The sequence below is a fragment of the Lontra canadensis genome, unplaced genomic scaffold (assembly GCF_010015895.1).
Source record: "Lontra canadensis isolate GAN:19392208 unplaced genomic scaffold, GSC_riverotter_1.0 scaffold19, whole genome shotgun sequence".
NCBI classification, from domain to species: domain Eukaryota; kingdom Metazoa; phylum Chordata; class Mammalia; order Carnivora; family Mustelidae; genus Lontra; species Lontra canadensis.
Window position 1 is genome coordinate 782,004 of NW_022631013.1, and position 5,700 is coordinate 787,703.

Genomic DNA, 5,700 nt, shown 5'->3' on the forward strand with positions numbered 1-5,700 from the left:
TGAGATGCAAATAGAAAATACGGAACACAAGGGAGAGCTCTGTGGCATTGGATCAGAATTACAAATATCAGGGTAAACATCATAAACACATATTAATACACATACATCCCTATACATACAGGTTCATTTGTTGTTTTTTTCTGGTTCTTTTTTAGTTTTGGAACTTCATTGAGGCAGAAGAGTTCCTATATAGTTGTAATAGTTGGGCTAATAACATGTGGCTGACTTACTTGATATATTTTTCCTTAAACCAGAGACAAAAGCTAATTCTTGCCATAAGCCTGTTTTTGCAAACTATATTCCCTTATGTGTGTAGGAGACCAGATAAAAAGCATGAAATTAATTTTTATTAGAGAGGGCAAAAATTATAACCTCTTGCTGATGGCTTTTTTGAAGACCACAGGAATAGAGTTTCAAGGTTAAATATAAATTGAATCTTGGAGAAATTGTTAGATGTTTACGGATACAAATTTTTCTTTTTGTATAGGGTTGGTGATTTGCATGAATCCCAATTTGGCATTGTTTTTCACTACACATTAATGAACCATTCACACTATATGTGGCAGAAAGCAGTGGAAAATAGAAAGTAATTTACATTAAAATGAAGTTTTAAATCTATAGAGGGTATAGATTTGCATTATTGTCCTTGTATGAAAAATGAAGGTTACTGCTTTCTCCTGTCAGATGAATTTTTACATACCTGAGAGAGGGAGAAAGAGAAAAAAAGAGAGATACAAGAGAGAAGGAGTATCAAACCAAGTAAAGTTTTTGTATAAAATTTTGAGGTAATAATAAATAAATTAAAAAAATTTTTTGAGGTAATAAAGGGAACTTGAAAAAAATCTGATTACTTTTTTGTGATACAGTTTATATAAAACAGGTACTTCAAAATGATATGTGATACATAATGAATATTATTCATATTATTTCTTAGTTTTGTTTTATTTATTTATTTATTTGCAAGTTAGAAAACAGTTTAATGATCACTCACTAAAATCCATAAGAGAACTTTAAATGTTTACAGGGATAAAGTTTTCCACTAGTCTTGCTATTACCATGTTCTTCATTATAGAATATCACAAGTCAAAAGTTTCTGGTTGATTCATCTACTTAAAACTAGTTGGAAGAAATAACCTAAGTCATAACAACTTCATGCTACAACGTGAAGCTGCCAAAGCTCTCTGTGAAATGTCTTCTCTCTGGAAGCTGCTTCCCTGTCTAGAAGATGCTTAAGGCCCATGCACCTTTTTTCCTCAAAATGCCCAAAGAGGTCCCAATATTAGTCAAGGCAAGTATGAAATAGGCTGAATGCTTTTTAGATATGATGAATGTCAGAGTTCTGAGTAAGACATTAAAACCGTCATGGAATTCTTACAGGGCTGAGATATTAAAGCACCAGAGCAAAAGTCTCACGCAATAGGAAGGAGCCTGGAACCAGTATTCCTTCCTTCAGTATGTGGCCTTTGTAGGCTTTGGTCTAGAAGATAATTTTTTTGTGATTTGAGTTGGGATTTGCCCTTTGCTTTAACCTCTGAACAGCCTCCCTCATATGTTTGGGTTGTAGTGGTGACATTTTCTCCCCACTTCTCACACATATCCAGTGCTGCTTCTACCACCTCCTCAATGAAAACCCTGGAAATACCAGACATGGCAATAACAACACTTTGAGACACAGGTGCCAGTGATGGACTGGATCAGCCATTCATTCATTCATTCATTCATTTTAACTATTTCATTCATTTGAGAGAGAGAGCAAGAGAGAGAGAGCAAGCAGGAGGAGAGACAGAGGGAGAGGAGAAGCAGACTCCCTGCTGAGCCAGGATCCTGGGGTAGGGAGTTCAAGGGACTGGATCCCAAGGACCCCAGGATCAGAATCTGAACCAAAGGCAGACTCTTAACCAACTGAGCCACCCAGGTGCCTCTGGATCAGCCTTTTTATAGCTGCCAAAGGGAAAGGTGACCAGTGATATATTTCATAAAGGTTCAACTGCTCCTCAGAAAAAGAAGAAACCAGGATTTACATTGTTTAAAACTCATCTTCACTTTTTGCTTCTTTTCTTTTTTTTCTTTGATATCTATTTTCTTTTCTTTTCTTTTTTTTTTTTTTTTTTTTTTTTTGGCTGCAAGAGTAAATAATGATGAATTTCCTCTTTTAACTGCTGTTAAATCTGAGATGTCCTGACTCTGGAGCTCTCCTTTCTCAGCCCAAGCTTTTTGTCTAGTCTCCCATCTCCATCCCCATCAGTTTCCTCTGGGATTCCATCTGTAAATGTAGCCCCAGGGCCAGGAGAAGGGGCTGGTTCATCTGACTCTGGAGCTTGGGGCATGCCTGGCCTCCTAATATAAAAAATTAAGATTATTAAAAATAATCCACATAATATGCTAATCATATGGAAAAAATAAGCATATCACATTTGTTGTTGAGTTTAATTAGTCCTCAGATATCTCTGCATATCCAAAGAAAAATAATAAGTAACAATGATTGTTTTTAATACTTATGTTCATTGGTTGGAGGAATTAACTTACTTGTTAATCATATTCTGGAAATATTTGGGGCTTATATTTGGAGTAGTTAATTTCTGTACAAAGGAAGAGTCTGGAGGCCTGTGAAGTATGAGTGAAGAAAAACAAGGTTGTTCAGTAGAAGTATTTTCATCATTAAACCTTTAAAAATGTCAATCAAAACCAAGTTATTATTTCTGAAACTGGAAAGATACAGTGTGGCAAATTCCCCATAGTACATATTCTAAATTTTGCCATTCAGATGGAACTGTTGAACACCCACATTTTGTGCTTTAGTTCTTTCCTCTTCCTGAGTTCATTCCCTTTTATTTCTATTGGTAGCTCTTAGATTGATCCTCCCTGCTTTGAATAATTCATTATCTAAATAAAAGTAACAACATCAAAGCATCTCAGACTTACTTAACACACTCCATTCCAGCTTGGGTTCCCACGGGTTGATCTGAAAGAGCCTGAAGAATTAATCACCCAGGATAAGAGCCTCAAGGTTTTTATACATTTAATGCTCAAGTAAGTCACTTTCAGGAAAAAAAAATATTCCCTTTCCCTTTTGTTTTTGTGTTTAGTTTTCTAAACACTGTCATTCTGTTTCCACTTCAGCTCCAGATCCCCGGGATGTCTTGGCACCAAACACATGTAAAACAAATAAACACCTTCTTGCACACTCTAACAAGTGTAGCAATTAGTCTCTGAGCACAGCTTGCTCTCCACCACGGCAACTCATTTGGTGCTGGTTGTTATTGTAGGAGAACGACTTTGAATCAGCAACATTTGTTTGATTCTGCAGTTTTCACCCCTGTCTGCATGGTGGCTTTCTGTACATCCCTTTCAAATAGCAAGTTCTACCCTGGTATGAAATGAGCCGCCACCCAGCATACAGCACTTAACTCCTGTGTGTCACCTTGTCACACTTTCATGGAACTTTCAGCAGTGGGTGATCATCACTCCATATGGGCTGTAATAACTACTTGCTGTGGTGTGAATTACAGATGAGTTCAGTCTGAGTATTTTTTCCCTTTTCGTTGCATGATAGTATTGGTTTACAATAGGATTAATAATCCTTGGTATATTATTTATAAGCATCCTGCATTCTGAGATACAAAATGTTATTTGGAAATACCCAAGTGGTATCTTTAGTGAGTAAGTGAGAAAACACTTGCTTTTATTTTATGCATGCCACGGAAAGACTAAAGATTTTCTTTGAGTTGATGAAGAAATTGGAAGGTTGAACATAAAGTCCCTGTCTGTGGCATTATTTGATATATTATCCTACCTTCCTAAATGATTTTATTTCAGAGATGATGGATTCTTTTTGTGGGGGAGGGGCTAAGGCATGTGAAAATATGTCTTTTATTCTGAAATACAGTGTCGTAAGTTATAAATGTGCATTTTCATCAGTGATATACAATATAACATATTTTCTTGTATAAATTAGTATTATTTGGAAACTGAATCAAATATTTCTAGATATAAAAAAAAATGCTATTGAACTTTGTTTCAGCATACTAACTTCTACCTTTTCTCAACATTTTTAGTCAAATTCCCTAGATATTTTCTTTAGTAATACAGGGTACATGCGAACAAATCAACAAAATTAATAAACTCTCACTAGGTTCTGGTCCCCGCTCTGTGACTAAGTGTGTGACTTTGGGTAAGCTGGGTAACCTTTGGGATTCAGTGCTTCATCAGTTATATGAAATGGTTATGCTATGTGGTTTTCTAAAGCTCTTCATGGTTCTAAAATGCACTGTTTTTATTTCTATCAAATAATTCTTGCACTTGGAGGATTTGATTCTAAGTGATATCATATGTAACTCTGCTTGATTTTTCTGTGTAAATTATGAAGGAATTGAACTATTTACATCTAACAACTATTTATTGTAACTCTACTTATGTACTAGTCATTGTGCTAAAAGCTAGATACAAGGGCATATAATAAAAACATACTTGCTGCCCCACCCTCAGAGAGATTATGTTCCAGTGTATGACAGATAAGCAAGTAATCAGGAAAATAATTACAGATTGTGGTAGGTGGCAAGATGGAGATAAAGAGCTGAGATTGAGAACAGTGGGTATGGGAAGAAGGTACTTTCCATAAGGTGATATGGGATTACATTTCCAGGTTTTGGTTTCTTTAGAACTTTGGTCACAAGAAAAGCCACACCAACAATTTTTGTTTCTGTTGTACCATCCTTTTGAGGGGAAAAAATAGTGGTGTGAGAGGAATATGAGATGTGATTTCAAAGAAGGTGAATGGCAGTGTACTGGTGCCTTGTGCTCAACGTGTGTTGTGGACAAGCCTCTTTGTTCTTCTGGATTTGCTTCTTCGTCTGTTATGGGACTTCTAGGAGCACTTACCCACCCAGCTGCTGAGGGATATAGAAAAACTGCCAACTCTCAAATTAGTGATCGGTTTTGTTTTGTTTTTTAAACATATCAGTGAGAGAAAGATTTAAAAATCATCAAACACCTTTTCCTCAATTCAAGAAGCAAGAAGAGGCATGAGGTAAACTGGCACAGTGGAAAGGTCAAGCAGGAATGCAGAAAAGTAGGCTGGTGAATGAAGATGGGTTTGCTGTGGTCAAGTGATATCTACAGTTTTCTAACTTCCTTAGTTCCACTTCTGCCACTATATCCGAATAGTGTTCCTTCTCCAGTGGAAGGGATTTTTGCTTTTTTATTCCATAAATTGTGAAAAAGGGTTTCCTTATAATTTCCTTTTTGGAATAAGCTAGAGTTTCAGTAGAATGTAGTGCTGGGATCGTTCTGTATTAACATTTCAAAGACTGTAAATATCAGTTGTGAAATAGTCATGTAATGGACAGCCCTTTAATTGGAATGATAGCATAAATTCAGAAGCAGCTATTTAGAGAGTGCATTTCCCCCTGTGAGGATTTATCATAGATACCATCTCTTATGTTACTTATGTCACAAACTTCATCAAGTTTTCTCAGTTGCTAAACCAGTAAGAGAAGCTTCTTTATTATACATTTGCAACATGAAGTAGAATCCCATTTTGCTCACTTTCTTTAAAATGTTACTATCAAACTGCCAAGCCAAGTGTTTAGTACTGATAGGGCTGCATTTGGTAATGGCATTAGCACATTCTTATGGGTTCTGCATATATAGCAAAAGCTACAGAGTCCCTTGACAAGGCTTATCTAGTTTAGCCTATGGTAT

At 36.1% G+C, this 5,700-nt stretch overlaps 1 pseudogene; it reads right to left on the bottom strand.

The window, feature by feature from the left end:
* Positions 1-1,477: 1,477 nt before the first annotated feature.
* LOC116869553 lies at positions 1,478-2,327 on the bottom strand (annotated as a pseudogene).
* Between the last annotated feature and the right edge of the window lie 3,373 nt (positions 2,328-5,700).